The 16,861-nt window shown below is 47.1% G+C and overlaps 1 long non-coding RNA gene across 2 annotated transcripts in view; it reads left to right on the top strand.

Annotated features, from left to right (window-relative positions):
- The first annotated feature begins 643 nt into the window (after positions 1-643).
- Positions 644-16,861, top strand: part of LOC128325093 (uncharacterized) — a 120,359-nt gene continuing 104,141 nt past the window's right edge. The window contains exon 1 of one of the 2 annotated variants that reach the window (XR_008307254.1): positions 644-731. This is a non-coding gene — a long non-coding RNA (uncharacterized LOC128325093). The remainder of the gene's footprint in view (positions 732-16,861) is intronic. The other variant, XR_008307253.1, reaches the window with a different exon arrangement.

A 16,861-nucleotide genomic window follows, 5' to 3' on the forward strand; every position in this document is an offset into this window, starting at 1 on the left:
ATGCTTGCTTATTGTGTGCACAGACTATGTGCACTTATTTATAGACTATTAACTTGTTCGGGTGACTTTTAAGAAGCAGAATGACAAACCCTCATCCAAAAGCAGTTAACCCTTGTCATGAGGTACTCTTAATTACTTAATGTCTACAAATTTTAAACCATTTGCACAATTCTGTGCAGGTTTACTCAGATAGAAGTTCCACTGTGTTCATTTGGATTTACTCTTGCACGCAGATATACTGCTGAAATCCCACTGAAGGCTCTACTGGTGTTATGGCCTGCAAATGAACAACAGACATTTTCTCTAGGCTCTTGTTCGCTAAAGTTGCTTCTTCAGTAAGCACCAGGCGCGTAACAATGATAGGGCAAGGGGAGACAGTTGTCTGGGGGCCCCACTGCCTGGAGGGGCACCCCAGAGGCACCTCATGTGACTCCCCATTGCCCCCTGCCCAGCCCCATAGCCTCTCAGCCACTTGCCCTCTTCACCGTCTCTCCTGCTTGTTCTGCTGGCCCGCAATCGAAGCAGCAGGCAAGCTGCAATGAGCTCCTTTTCTCCCGCCTCTCAGCTGATCGGCGGGTGGGCGGGGCTTCCACGGAGGCCTCCGTGTAGGCCGCAGTGAAGCCTGAACTCGAGTAGGGCCCAAGCAAGCCAGGAAGGAGGAGGCAGCCAGAGTGTTCTCTGCAGCAGAAGACCCCTTGCTGCACTGCTTAACCCAGACCAGCATTTGCCAGGTAGAGTGTGAACTCCTTTTTGTGGTTACCTTTCCCCCCCCCCCATCATATATAGGGATCTGCTTGCCATAGGGCTTGGATATGGGGGGGGGGAGGGACCGAGAAGTCTCTGAATATTTATTTTGAAACAGCTTGGAAAATTTGCTGACTTAAAAAAAACTATCTAAAAAGTCCTATAAGTGGCTTGTTTCATGGCAGAAAATTGCAAAAACTTCTGGAACAGTATTTTATTAATTTTATTTATTCATTCATTCATTTATAAATGCACTTATGTTCAAGTTGTTTTGCAACCCAGAAGGTCTGAGTGAGAACTGTGAAGCATGTGTGGTGCTTTTATTTTATTTTTCTTGTGTGTGAACTGCTCCCCAATAACTTGCAGGGACTTCAGGGTAAATCTGGCCAACATGTGAATGCAGCACCTCCATTCCAGAGGAGAGGTGTGTTAAAGGGCTTTAAAAGCCTCCTGTGAAAAACCTCCTGCAATCAAACTTGACTGAGAAAACAAACATAGGTTCACCCTGCATGGTTGAAAGTCTCCTTTGCTAATCTGCAGCGAGGGGCCCATTTTAATAATTCAGCTTTCTAGTGTGTTCTAGGCATTAAAAGTAATACAAATGTATAGTACTCAATGTATAGCACTATATATTGTGACGTGTGTGTGTGTATTCAGTGAAATGTATTTGCAGGCAGCATACTTATTTTGGAATATCAGACTTAAATCCTTGGGGGCCTGGGGTGTGCGGAGGCCCTGGACTTGGGGGGGGGGCATTTTAAAATCTTGTCTCTGGGCCCACTCCAACCTTGCTACACCCCTGGTAAGCACCTTCCTTAAATGAAGCTTGATGGTTTTGCAATGCTGGTAGCGACCACATTTTGGATACCACTCCCCCCCCCCTTTAGTCAGAGGGAGCAGGAGTTTTTTTGGTGGGGAGAGAAACAATTTTGGCAGGTTGAATGCATGGGCATCCACAACATTTACACCTCCCCTTGGATTCCTGGCCATATATTTGTACATACATATGTTTGTGCATACATACATACATACACACTTTCACATATTTGTATGTATGTACTTTCCTCACCTCCCTGGAAAAGTTCATGCAGAGCCCGTAACGGAAAGTAGCCAAACAGAAGAGTACTTGCGTGTTGCGGACTGGCAAGAGCACCCTTTGTTGGTGCTCTTAACCGTAAGAGCTGTTTGACAGTGGAACAGTCTGCCTCATGCAGTGGTAGTAGCCTCTCCTTCACTAGAGGTTTTCAAACAGAGGCTAGATGGCCATCTGTCAGGATGCTGTAGCACTTTCCTGCACTGAGTTGGACTAGAAGCCCTCCGAGATCCCTTCCAAGTCTAACATTCTACAATTCTGTATTTCTTGGCATATTGTTTGTATTTGTGGAGATCAATAGCTTTACAGAATGGCATTATTTGCCTGCTCTTGGATGTTCAATTGAGAGAGAGAGAGAGAGAGAGAGAGAGAGAGAGAGAGAGAGAGAGAGAGACTGGGTGAGGGGGAACCCTAAAGCTTTCTCCTTACAAGGAAATTAACCTAGCAGAAGGTTGACCCCAGAACTTCTTTCATAAGTAAGGGGGAGGGGGAGGGGAGGGGGAGGGAGGGAGAGAGAAAGAGTGAGAGAGAGGGAGTTGCTTTGCTTTGCTTTGCTGCCTATTGCTCTGCCTTGCCAGCCTGCCTTGCTTGCCAGTGCCACCCAGCCTGCCAGTGTCTGTGCCAGCCTGGGATTCTCTGCTGCATTCATTGCTTTTTTGTAGAGAAAAAGAGAATTCTAGAGAAGAAAAAAGAATTCTATCTGATTCTTTTTTTCACCCACTTCCTGCTGCTGGGAGAATCACTACCTGCCTGTGCCAGCCCCCAGCCCCAGAGCTCCTGCAGCCATTGGCCACCTGGCCAGCCAGCCACCCCACCCCCACCCCAATTTTCCAGGCTTTTGACCCAGCCCGCACCCTCCCATCTGAAGACTGAAGAAAACTGAAGGAGAAAGTAGACTCTCAGAGACCAGACCTCTCAGAGACCAGACTGGACGCAATGTGGGTGAAGCCTTAGACTGAGTGAGTAGTACCCATTTAACACACACACAACCACACACAAACATATCTCTGGAATTGTGTATTCTTGGGGATGTTTTCCTGTTTGGAGGGAGGTTTAGGTTTGCAATTGAATTTAAAAAGTTGTGTTGTTTTTTAAAATCATCATCATCATCATCATCATCATCATCATTAATTCTATTTCTATACCGCCCTTCCAAAAATGGCTCAGGGCGGTTTACACAGAGATATAATAAATAAATAAATAAGATGGATCCCTGTCCCCAAAGGGCTCACATTCTAAAAAGAAACACAAGATAGACACCAGCAACAGTCACTGGAGTTACTATGCTGGGGGTGTATAGGGCCTATTACTCTCCCCCTACTAAATAAAGAGAATCACCGTGGTAAAAGGTGCCTCTTTGCCCAGTTAGCAGGGAGTGTAGTTTAGAAGAAGTTTAAATAGGGGTTCTGTCTGTGGAAGGGATCACCATTAGCTAGTACTAGTAGGTGGTTAGAAGGGTAGCGTAGCCTTGTGGGTTTAAAAAAACAATTATGTCTTTTTTTTCCATTCCAAAGATTTATTTATTTAATTAATTTTAAAAAAACAGAAGCCTGTCGTCCAGCTCTCTGGGCCCATAATATATATTAGTATTAATATTCTCTGCCCAGCAACCTACAGGCTCTAGTGCCACACACTCCAGCCTCCTCATTGTGCCCATTTACCCTCCCCACCCCCAACTTTGCTTTAAACAAGCAAAGCCTTCAGCCAGCCATCACCTCAGGCCAGTAGTCCAGCAACAGCAGCCTATATTGTGTCTGTTCCCTGTGCCCAGCCCAGCAGCCTATAGGCTCTGAGTGGGCAGTGGGCACAGACTCCAGCTTCCTCCCTTTCCACCCACTCACCCCCAACTTTGCTTTAAACAAGCAAAGCCTTCAGCCATCACCCCAGGCCAGTAGTCCAGCAACAGCAACCTATTGTGTCTGTTCCCTCCCTAGTGCCCAGCCCAGTGGCCTATGGGCTCTGAGTGGGCACAGACTCTAGCCTCCTCCCTTACCACCCACCCCAACCCCCAACTGAAGGAGGCACACTCCGCTGAAGTCAGCCCAGCCCCTGTTCTTGGCCCTTCTCCCAACTGAGTGTCTCCTGCCCTGAGATACTCACCCCACTTCTGCCCCTTGCCCCCCAATTCCTTAAAAAAATTATTTTAAGTCAGGGTTTTAAAAAGAAGCCCCAAAATAGATGGCTGGGAGGGGCAGAAGAGTGCCAGGTAGGGGGAGGGTTTTTCACGGCACTTGTTAGCAGGGGCAAGGACCCTAAGCACTTCCGCACTTCAGTCTGCTGTTGTACCTGCAGTGGCAGGACCTGGGGGTCCAAGCCTCTGCTGGTAGTGGCACTAGGCCAAGTGCCTCCTCTAGCACTAGCAGCAAGCAGTCAGTGGTTCCTGCTCCTAGGCAGGGAAAGCTGACTGAGCAGTGGGTGCAGCCTTGGGGAAGCGGTCTGATTGCCCCCCAAAGATCTTATTATCCGGGCCATTGGGGAGATGATGGCTATGGATGATCTACCTTTAAATATCATGGAGAATGTCGGCTTCCACCATCTGCTCCAGCTGCTTGCCCCAGCGTACAAAATCCCCCCATGCACCACCTTCAGTAGGAGGGTGGTGCCCTCCCTGTACCATGCATGCAGGGAGGCTGTGTTGGCCCAGCACCAGTGTGCACTTCACTGCAGATCTTTGGATGAGCCGCAGTGGGCTGCACACTGCCTACATGTCCCTGACAGCCCACTAGTGGGGACATGAGGTTGAGGGGACATCTGGCTCTGCTGGAGCTGTATCCATCTCTTCCCAGGCAGAGGCGTATCTAGGGAAAATAGCGCCTAGGGCAAGCACTGAAATTGCGCCCCCTGTCCAGACATCTGACACCCATCTTTCAGAAAACATTACCATATTATCAGCTCAAAAATACAAGTCAAGCTAGTTAATCTTTTAATATTTCAAAAACTATTTAGCAGTGGACGTAGCCAGACCAAAAAATGCTGGAAAACTACAAATTTCAGTATGCTGGGGCTCATGAAATACCCAAATACTATGTGGAGGTGTACTTGGAAAACTAAACAGAAGCACCTGCCTAATTGTCTACTGTGCATTGTAACATCACTCTTACATAAGTTTTAAAAATAAATGGAGAATTTGATTTTTCTCAGATACTCTGAAAATGCAGAGTAAATTGTGTCACTGCTTGGAATATATTCTCGTATTTCAGAAAGATCGTGAAAATGAGAGAAAGAGAGCAAAAAACTCCCAGTGGGCCTTAATACTAAGGATTTCACACTGATTCAAATACAAACTCACCATTAATAGCCATCACATGTAACTCACTTATCACAAGAAGCAAAGTAAGAGCAAATGAATACAATCCTAGCTCATAAGCTTCAGCTCAGTATTCACAAGCCCCGATTCTCTGTACATAGTGCCAAACTGAATATGTGTACAGTGACTTATATTATATTAAATTAATTTTTTCACCTGTAGCCCCTTTAGGGGGCTTCCAAAAAGGCCATGGGGGGACTCTGCAGAGGTTCCCTCTCCCCCCGCTGGCCTCTAGGGCCTTGCAGGGACCATTTGAGCATGGGTGGTGGCCATTTTTAAATATATATATATTTTTAAATGGCCACTGAAAACACAATGGCCACCGCGCATGCTCAAATGGCCTCTGCGAGGCCTGGCATGGCCTAGGGCCTCACAGAGGCCATTTGAGCATGTGCTGTGGCCATTTTGTTTTCAGTGGCCATTTTTTTTTAAAAAGTAAATTTTAAAAAATGGTGCCCCCCTTCAAATGGTGCCCGGGGCATGTGCCCTGCGTGCCCCACCCTAGGTATGCCCCTGTTCCCAGGCAGGCAAGCAGAGTTGCATGTGGAGGCGATGGACATAGACCACAGGTCGGATGAGTTGTCGGTGATCATGGACCAACAGGTGGGGACTTGTCTAGCTGGGAACCCAAACCTCTGCTGAGACTTCATGGTCACTGACAATGCAGCCAACATTAGTAAGGTAGCCAGACACGTTCAATTTGTACACATCGCTTGCTTTGCACACACTTTAAACCTGGTGGTGCAGGATGTGCTTGGGCTTAAGGAGGTGAAGTCCAAGAGCCAGTAGAGATTAGGTTGAGTTCCCACCCCAGAACCTTCTGCTTCCATGGCTTCTCTTGTGGAGCAGTGCTACAAGATTACTGGCCACTTCCACCGGAGCAAAAAGGCAAGGTGCCTGCTCAAGGCCAGGCAGATTGAGCTGGGCCTGCCTGAACACCTGACCCCCCAGGATGTTCCTACCCGGTGAATCACCACCTTTCTCTTGCTCCAGCGCCTGCAGGAGCAAGAGGGAGCCATCCACAGTCTGGCAAGGTGTAGTGGCTTGGATGTGTGCAACCTGTCCACAGTGGACTGGAAGCTCATTTCTGAGCTGGTCTTATTACTCAAGCCGTTCTATGCTGCCACGAACAGTTTGTGTACTGAGGCAGCTTTGCTCAGCCAGGCTTCTCCTCAAGAAGACCATGGGTGATCTCCAGGCCACTCTGAGCACTGGGGATGCAGCCTGGCAGTTCAGTTGAGGACTAGGGTCGTGGAACGGCTCACAACACCCTTGGGTGCATCTGCATGGCATGTCCTGGCATGCATCTGTGACCCAAGGATGAAAGGCAGAGCTGTCACCCCTGCCCAGCTGCCCAGGTGGAGGGACCTCCTGGTCGAGCACGTCAGGCATGCAGAGGAGAAGAGCCTAGGTGCAGACGACAACCAGGAGGAGGGGGCTGGTGTGCAGCCAAGCAGTGTACATTCCACACACACCCCAGCAGCACTGCCACCACCACCACTTCTTCCCAGTGCAGCAGTACAGTTTCTCTGGCAGTGGTACCAATGGAGCAGCCAGTGCCACCTCTGCGCTCCGCCACCCAGTAGTTCACAGAGGTCTCCTTTGGTTCCTTGCCAGGGGGACAGGAGGAGCCTGTCGCTCCCTGCAGCTGTCCTGAGCAGTCTGTTCTGCTCTACCTGCAGGAGCCAGAAGGCCAGGAGACACAGCCGTGTCAGTTTTGGGCAATTTGTTGCCATGTTTGGCCGAACAGCAACTGTTGATGGCTGGTTCCTCTCTTGCCTGCCAACCAGTGTCTTGAGCGAGAGGTTGTTCTCCATGGCCGGGGATGTAGTGACCCCTCTATGCTCACGTCTGGGTGATGAGTTAGTTGAGCAGCTGGTTTTCTTGAAGGCCAACCTCCTGCTGCTGGGCTAACACAAGCTGGCCGTGGAGGGTAAGTGACTCATGTCACCCCACTATGCAGCACCTGCCACACCACAACAGCTCATCCCAACCAAGATGTGTTACAGTCTCTGCCCCTTACTGCTTTTGACACATCCATAGACGCACACAGGCACCGCCGCACTGCCAGCCTGAGAATGGTGAGATGGGGCACTACTTGTGTGTTGGCACTCAGGGCTAGGACAAGTGAGTGCTCCCTGCATCAAGATGTTGCTGAGAGAGGCTACAACTCCCATTCCTCACGATTGTAATGGCTGGCCACCATCGAGACTAGGGAGAATGGGAGTTGCAGTTACTCCTAGCAGCATACATCTGTGGATCCCTCCCTCTTGCAGGAGCACCCACTTGCCCAGTCCTGAGGGCCGGAAGGCAGAAGCGGCACATCGTCCATCACAGAGGCAGGTTGATGCATGTGCAGGCATCATTTCTGGGATGCTATGTCTCACACATGTTTATGTCAAAACACACACACACAAGGGGAGCACACTGTCACAGAGGGTTTAATTTGTTTCCTTTTAATGTTGAATAGTGTTTGTTTGATTCATTTCAACCATGCATGACACCATGAGGCCCATGACGGATGTGTGTGATATGTCCTGGCCTGGCACCACTATGGCCCAGCACCACCACCACCAATCCACAGAGGCTGTGGTTGGGTGGGGGGAGGCAGGAGGGGTTTTTTTGGAAGATGCATGCAGGCATGATGCTGATATGAAAGAATTGCTTTCATTGACATTTTGAATTGATGCCGAAATGAAAATGATGAATGTCAATGTGTTAAAAATATGATTCTGATGACGTGATGACAATGAGTTATTGTTCATGCATTTCTGTTTTGTAATGTGACCTTCACTTGTCTATGTAATGTTTGTTGTCTGAGACTTTGCTTTGCTTTTTTTCCACCCATGGAAGGACTGTGACTGAAGCTGCAGCACATACACATATGAACCCACCTATCCCCAGCCGTGGCCAAGGATGAGCTTGCTGCTGGTGCCCTCACAAATGTCTGTCACACAGACTTAAAGAGCACATAGCATTCTGAGGCCATGGCCAAAATTTTAACCCACATAAGAACATAAGAACAGTGCTGCTGGATCAGGCCCACGGCCCATCTAGTCCAGCATCCTGTTTCACACAGTGGCCCACCAGATGCCACTGGAAGCCACAGGCAGGAGTTGAGGGCATGCCCTCTCTCCTCCTGTTACTCCCCTGAAACTGGTACTCAGAGGCACCCAGCCCTTGAGGCTGGAGGTGGCCCACAGCCCTCCGACTAGTAGCCACTGATAGACCTCTCCTCCACGAAGTCATCCAAACCCCTCTTAAAGCCATCCAGGTTGTTGGCTGTCACCATATCCTGTGGCAGAGAGTTCCACAAGTGGATCATGTGTTGTGTGAAAAAGTACTTCCATTTGTTGGTCCTAGACCTCCTGGCAATCAATTTCATGGAGTGACCCCTGGTTCTAGTGTTGTGTGAGAGTGAAAAGAATCTCTCTGCACTTTCTCCACGCCATGCATGATTTTATAGACCTCTATCATGTCTCCCCACAGATGTCTTTTTTCTAAACTAAAAAGCCCCAGGTGTTGTAGTCTTGCCTCATAAGAAAGGTGCTCTAGGCCCCTGATCATCTTGGTTGCCCTCTTCTGTACCTTCTCCAGTTCAACAATGTCCTTTTTAAGATGTGGTGACCAGAACTTTTAAGATGTGGTGACCAGAACCCAAACCCACTAACCCTTTTGCAGAGCACGCACGCACAGGTATACTATGTTTTCCCCCTACATAATCTCAAGTCTAGCAGTATACTATATATATTATGCAATTCAAATGCCTTGGTTTGGCTTGTTGTTGTGCCTGTGTTTTGGGGACCTCATGGATGGGCACAGGACAGGTTCTCTTCTCTCTCTGTGTATGGACTTCTTTGCAATGCAGATTCTTTGCAATGCAGATTGGGTCAGATTGTGACTTGTAGCATCATCAGCATTTTTATTCAAAGATTGCTTGCATCTACAATAGCTTGTGCTGGTGCCACAGGCTCCAATCCGTTGCAGAAATGTTTTGGTTTAAAAAAAAAAAATCACCAAAAGATTGTGTGCCATTGTTGTCATCGTCACCCTTCTACTTGTGTAGGTCGGAGGGGGACCAAACCTCTCTGTTCCACTGGCAGAATGTTGTTTTGCATCCTTACTTAACCCGCCTTTATGGCCAGGTGCCACAGATGTAGTTGTGTGTTGCTTGTTGATAAAATGCTTGGGGGAGGGAGGGCAGGGCACATATGATGCTATTGTTGGCCCTAGTCTGCTGCCCTAGTCCCCTGCATGTCTGATATCACACTTGCTTACTTGTTGCTGGCTGCTGCTGTTACCATGCATTGGGAGGGGGCGTGTGGGACAGTGCATTTCTTTGTTATTGTTTCACACTGTTGTGTGTAGATCAATTGCATTTCTGGGGGGGGGATGGTGGGACACAGTGGATGTGGCAAGTGACACAGTGGATGTGCATGACCTTTGGAAACCTTGTTCTTTGCAAAGCTCTGCTGTTGTTGTTGGCGTATGCTGCATCCACCCTATGGGACAATGGGGACAGACAGTGCCCATTTCTGCCTGTGGGTGCCTCCTAGGACTGCCACAATGGGTCATGTGGTAGTGCCCCAATTGGTGCCTGCTACCACCCAGATTCCAAATGAATTGGGCAAAGGGGTGATTTTTAAAGAATTTCTGAATTTTGCACGTCTTTGGGGTAGAAAAGTGGCTTTGAGGGCAGAAGAGTGGGTCGGGTGGTAGTGCCCCAATGGGTACCTGCTACCATCCAGATTTCAAAGGAATTTGGCAAAGGGGTAATTTTTAAAGAATTTGTGAAGTTTGTGTGTCTTTAAGCTTTTTTCCCATAGGGAATAATGGGGATTTCAGCAGCCCTATAACTCCACTTGGGGGGCACTGGGGTGGCTCAGAGTGAGTGTTGCTGTAGTGTACATAGGGTGCCAACAACCCCCATACCCATGGGGTACTGGTTTTTGTTGTTTTTGAGGTGTTCTGAGTTAGGGGTGTGTCCGAACCGGTCTGGAGGCCATTCGAAAGGCCTCCGAACTGTCTGGACTGGTTCGGATCTGGCCGGTCCGGGTCCGGGTGGGGGGTCTTCCTTTAAGGGCGGGAGGGCTTACTTACCCCTCCCGCCTCTTTGCCCCCTCCAGCGCCCGTATTTCACTGTGTAATTGGGGCGCTGGAAACCAGTCACCCCCGCTGCCCCCCCCGCGAGCGGATTAGGGCCAAAAGTAAGCTACTGCCACCGTCGCCCGCCCTCCGGGCGGCTGGGAGGGAGGGCGACGGTGGCAGTAGCTTACTTTTGGCCCTAATCCGCTCGCGGGGGGGTGGCAGGGGCGGCTGGTTTCCAGCGCCCCAATTACACAGTGAAATACAGGTGCTGGAGGGGGCAAAGAGGCGGGAGGGGTAAGTAAGCCCTACCCGCCCTATAAGAAAGGCCCCCTTTCAGGGCCGGGCCGGATTGCTCCGGACCAGGCACATCCCTATTCTGAGTGTAGATTAGCTGGTAGCAAATGAGAGTGGATTCATTTTCAATGACAATGAATAATGGGGACCACCCACCACAATGAGGCATAATGAGGACCACCCACCACAACCTGCCCTGGGCCATCCTGGTGCCACCCCCGCCCCACAGAGTTATAACGAAGGAAGCTGAAATTCCCATTATTCCCTATGGGAAAAAGCTTAAAGATTTCCATATTTCCTTTGAAATATGTGTGGTAGCTTACTTGCACCCATTGGGCATTACCACCCACCACTCTGGGCCACCTCGGTGCCCTGCACATGGAGCTATAAGATTGCTGGGATCCGCATTATTCCCTATGGGAAAACTTCAAAAATCCTTTAAAAATCACCCCTTTGCCCAATTTCTTTGAAATCTGGGTGGTAGCTTCCACCTATTGGGCACTTCCACACACCTCTTTTTGGCCCCACAACCCTTTTTTTGATCCAAATCTGTCCGGATTTGGAAAATTCGGGGAGGGGGGGTTTCAGATTCAGACCCAAAACAAATCGGGGGTGTTTCAATTCAGGTACAAACTTTTTTAAAAATTGATTCGTGCACATCCCTATTGGCAAGCCCTTCTTCCCATGTACAAACTCAATCAATATATTATGTCCCAAAATTGAATGGAATAGATTCCAAGACTGGCCCTGAGAGGCTCCACAGGCTACTTTTAGAATTTCCCACTGTGTTGAGGCCCATCTTTCCTAATAGAAATAGCAATTTCTTACTTTGCTCTGTATCAGATCCTTTGCTAAAGTTCAGGTTGACTGAATTCCTATTGCAATTTTTCTTGAAAGGAAAAGCAAATTAGTCTGCCATGTTTCTGTTTGTGAGCCCAGATTGCTTTTTATATTATTACTATTTCTATTCACATCTTAAATTACACTTGCCTTTAATGTTAGCTCGGCCATTCAAATGAACAGATCTGTAGTCACCTAGAGCCTTTCTGAAACATTATGCTGTATCAATGTTAAGATGTCTATACATTCACACATATTTTTGTGTGAATGACTTCATTTAAAAGTGAACCCCTCAAATGCATGGTACCAATAGGAAGTCTGTTGCTTTATCTGCATTCAGCAGTACATGTGAATAACTGTACCTGTGTACAGATCTGTACCTATGCACACTTGTCGTACAAGTATGAAAAATAATGTGTAAATAAGGTTATGTTTCATTTAATGAGTGAATGAATTCAAAGCACATTTATTTCTCTTCTGGTGAAGGGAAACTGAATTCTTAAGGAACTTTGGGGAAGTGTAAAATGAGAGTGTCCAGGGCTATGAACACTCAAATGGACTATGCATGTCCCAGGGCTTTTGAAAGTCCCCCTTTTAATTGCTTCACATGGTGCTACCAAAACGCCTCCCCCAATAATGCTGAACTTTCTTTAACTACAGCTGACCCGATAATGCTCTTTAAACAAGGTTTGGCGAAATCTGAATAAATTGAAGGGTCTGGGGATAAAACAGGGAAATGTGTTTGCCCTGTACAATGCTTCTTGTACAGTTTGAGGGGTTGGCTTACCACTCTTTGGTAGTGTTTGGTGGAGGCAGCAGCAGGTGGTTTTTGTTTTGTTTTGTTTTGTTTTGAGTCCACACCATGCCTTTGTAGGCAGGAGTGGCAGCACTGATCATGCTGGAGTATCATTATGATGGGAATTCTGGGTAGGGGTGGGTGGAGGATGACAAGTAACAATAAGCTGAGAACTTTCTCAGATATTCTCAGGGACATCCAAGAAATTGCCAGAATTGGCCATCTCTCTCCATTCACAGATGTAGTGGAGAAATTAGAAAGTGCTTTTGGGGTATGAAAGAGTATGGTGAGTAAAGTGGGAGGAGCATTTCAGATTGGCACTAAAAAACTTTAACTGACTTCTCTTGCAGCACAAAAAACTAGAATTAGAAACAGAAAGAGAGCAAGTTACAATTTGTTCACAGTCAACCTGAGTGTGCAGGTTCAAAGAATCATATATGGTTTAGAGTTGGAAAGGACCCTGAAGTTTTCTAGTCCAAACCCCTGATCACTGCAAGAAGCCCCTACAGCATCTCTGACAGATGACCACCCAGCCTCTGTCTGAAAATCTCTAGTGAGGAAGAACTCACCACTGAGCAAGGCAGGCTATTCCCCTGTTGAACAGTTCTTATGGATGAGTAAGCCCCTCCTAGTGTCTAGTCTGAATGTATTTCTTTGTAATTTCAACTCATTGAGCCTTGTCCTGCTCTCAGGCACAAAAACCATGTCCACTCCTCCTTCAATATGGTAGCCCTTCAGATATCTGAAGACTTCCTTCATATCCTCCTTTAGTTTTATCTTCCCCAGGCTTAACATAGCCAGCTCCTTTAACAAATCACAGTTAAATTAAAAAGCTTGGGTGAAAAGATAAGGCTTTAAGGATATGTTAAAAAAATTCAGAGATGGGAAGGCTCTTATCTTAACAAGGAGTGCATTCCAGAGTCTCAGGGCAGCAACAGAGAAGGCCCATCCCTCCATGGTCACCAGACAGGCTGGAGGTTACAAGCATATGTACCACTGTTCTGAGGTCGTTCATCTCAAGAAACAGGTGCAGCTGGAGTATCAGCCAAGGCTGATAGAAAGCACCTCTGGCTACCACCTCAACATGGGATACCAGGGAGAGGTGTGGATCCAGAAGCACTCCCAGACTGTGTACCTGTTCCTTCTGGGGAAGTGTGACCCCATCCAGAACCAGCAGATTAAAATAGTCTCCTAAGTGCCCACCCCACACAGTAAGTATATCCGTCTTATCTGGATTCAGTCTCACTTTGTTATACCAGTCTCACTTTGTTATACCATCCAGCCCATCACTGCTTCCAGGCAGGCATTTAGGGAGGGTATTCCTTCTCCAGATGATGTTGACATGGAGAAATAGATTTGGGTGTTATCAGAATACAGATAACACCCTGCATCCTATCTCCTGATGATCTCTCCCAGCAGTTTCATGTAGATGTTAAAAAGCATTGCAGACAGTATGGAGCCCTGGAGGACAGTACTCCCTATAACAGGGTATTCCAGATGTTGACACAATTTCCATAATCCTGAGCCAAAGGGCATTGCAGCTGGGGATGCAGGGATTTGAAGTCAACCACATCTGGGAATCCCTGTTACAGGGAACACTTCTGAGGGACAGCATATATATTTTGAAGAGTGATAGTCTCCAAGCCATACCATCTGGAATCTGCCCAAAAGTAGGACCAGAACTACATCAAAGCAGTTTCTCCCACCCACAATCTTCTCAGATGCTCCAGAAGGATACTATGGTATTGAAAGCCACAAAGAGATCGAAAAGGACCAACAGAGTCACACTCCCTCTGCCAATTCCTAATTGGAGATCATCCATCAGGCTAACCAAGACAGTCTCCACCCCATAGCCCCGCCTGAAAGCCAGTTTGAAATGGGTCTAGAAAATCAGTTTCCTCCAAGACTGTCTGGAGCTGGGAGGCCACCACTCTCTTAATTACCTTGCCCAGCCATGGAAGGTTTGCTACAGGTCTATGGTTGCTTAAATTAGAAGGATCCAATGCAGGCTTCTAATGATTGCTTCCTTAAGACAAGGAGGTATCCTTCCCTACCTCAGAAATGCATTTACAAACTCTACCAGGCCTTCTAAAACAACCTCCCTGCCAGATAATATAAGCCATGTTGGACAAAGGTTGAGATAACAGGTGATAGGCCATACTGATCCAAGCAGCTTGCCACTTCCTCAAGAGTCACAAATTGGAACTGATCCAGCCTAACCACATAAGAGGTGTTGCTGGACACCTCTGCATCAGTCGCTGCAGTAATTGTGGGATCTGAGTCTAAGTTGCCCTGAATACAAGATAGTTTGTCCACAAATAACTCATTTAAAATATCACAGCAGGTATTGATGGATCCAAATCCTGATTCAGGAAAGGAGGGGCATATACTAACCCACTCACAACCCTGAACAACTCTGCTCCAGATACGAGCTTGTGGGTACAATATGGACAGAAAAGAATCCCTTCTTTGCTATACATATTGCCAGAGCACAGTCTTCAAATGTGGTCCATGACTTGATCTGTCTGATTCAAGTCGAGTCTTTCTCCACCTGCACTCCAGTCATCTATCTCACTGCTTCAGCCCCCTGAGCTCAGTTAGGGACTCTGTTGGGCAGTGTGGTGATCAGTACACCAACAGAAGTCCCAGTCTATCCCTGGTCCCCAGACTTAAGTACACGTACTCGATATGACCAGATACTTGAACCGGGATCCTGGTAAGGGAGATGTTATTCTTACAGTCCACAGCCACTCCACCTCCCCACCCATGTCCCCTTACCTGTTCCTAAACAGAGTACCCTGGAGGGAGAAGCTGGGACCATACTGGGCCACCAGCCTCCCCCAACCCAGTCAACCCCTTCATCCATAATCAGATCATGGATAATTTCTGATTTATTCTGGACTGACCTGGTGTTACAAAGGAGCAAGGTGACTACCTATTCTCTGGGTAGTTGGCACTGTTCCCCAAGTACAAAGAGCTGGTAGGGCAGCTGGAAGAGGAAACAGCTATAAGATTTGATTTCCCTTCCCCCGTAACGGCCTGCTGACCTGCTAACGTTACTTGTTCTATTACCCAACACCACCAAATAGCTGCCCCACAGTCAATGGACACTACCCCTGTCTCCCCTTCTTCAGACAAACATAGATGCATAGTAGGCTGATTTCACCCAAGACTCCACAATAGAAACCCCCTCAACAACAGCTTCAGCTTCTTGTATAGGACTTGGTTTCAGGCCCCTCACAATCTTTGCTGCCCTCCTTTGCAGTTTTAATTGTATGACAGAGTATGATCAAGTCAAAGTCTTTTACTGCTCATTCATTTCAATGGGAAAGTTAAGCACATGCTTAACTTTCAATCAATGGGAAGGTAAAACATCTAACTTTGGTGCTGGTGTGTCCACAGATAGGAAGGTTTCCATTTTCTCTTTCTGTTTACTCATCCCATCCCAAATGCTATCTTCATTTGCTCTGCAATTTCACATGTTATGAAATAGGTTCATAGGCATGGTTCAGCTAAGGGAAGTACACTCCTCCACTGTACCGACCCTCTTCATGTGGTGGATGAATGGTCAAAAGTGCCCCCCCCCCGCACTACATACTAAATATGTGACACAAACATTTCATGCACAGGTCTCTATGTCCACTTGGGCTGCTTGTAGTCACATGACCTTGGGATCAGGGGTTAAGGGTGAGCCCATGCCCTTAACCTCGATAAAAGGCCAGGTCCAAAAGGTGGATTTGGCAGTGTGGCAGCACCAGAATCCACCTCAACCCTGGTGCTGTACATGAGTAGAATAACTCAGGCTGGGCTACCCTAGCCTGGGCTAGGCTGCTTGTGAGAACAGCCTTTATATGTGTGAGCACTGTAAGATATTACTCTTGAGGGATGGGGCTGCTCTGGGAAGAGCACCTGCATGCTTGCATGCAGAAGGTCCCAAGTTCCCTCCCTGGCATCTCTAAGATAGGGAAAAGAGAGGCTCCTGCCTGAAACTTTGGAGAAGCTACTGCTAGTTGTGTAGACAGTTCTGAGCTACATGGACCAATGGTCCAGCTCAGTATAAGGCAGCTTCCCATGTTCCTTAGTTAGCAAGGGCATGACAACTTATGGGCCAGGATATATCATTTTTAGGTATACTGGAAATATTTCATCAAGTGTAGACATTTAATACAGTTAACGTTACTTTTCAATTTGCCATTTTTCTTTCCTATTATTAAACCACTGCATGTCTGTTCTTTGGAGTCCCAGTGTCTCTCCTTTGCAGACTTTGTAAAAACCCTGGTAAGACCCAGAAATCAAGTAGCACTTGATTTGAGAATCATTTTTCTGGGAATATTATTAAAACCATAAAAGCTGCTATTGAACATGCCTTGATGAATTTATTAATCAATGAGCATGGAAAGCTTAAATTAATCCAAATATGGGGTGAAAAATCAATGGTTATTTTATTAACAGAAATTAAGTTATTCTTAATTACTGGAAGAGTAACATGGCACTTTAAGCAGATCAATCAATTCTTTTGGTGTTTAAAAATCTATAGTATCCAAATATGCTGACCTTTTTCAAAGTAACATTTTAGCATTCACTTATCAAATACCTATGTGTCTTTAAGAGAGATAGAAATATAAAGATGGCTTAATTTGAGCTTTGGCTCAGACCCCAGATTCTTTTTCCTATATTGCAGACAGGCAGGAGAGGAGAA

Source organism: Hemicordylus capensis, chromosome 4 (genome assembly GCF_027244095.1).
Source record: "Hemicordylus capensis ecotype Gifberg chromosome 4, rHemCap1.1.pri, whole genome shotgun sequence".
NCBI classification, from domain to species: domain Eukaryota; kingdom Metazoa; phylum Chordata; class Lepidosauria; order Squamata; family Cordylidae; genus Hemicordylus; species Hemicordylus capensis.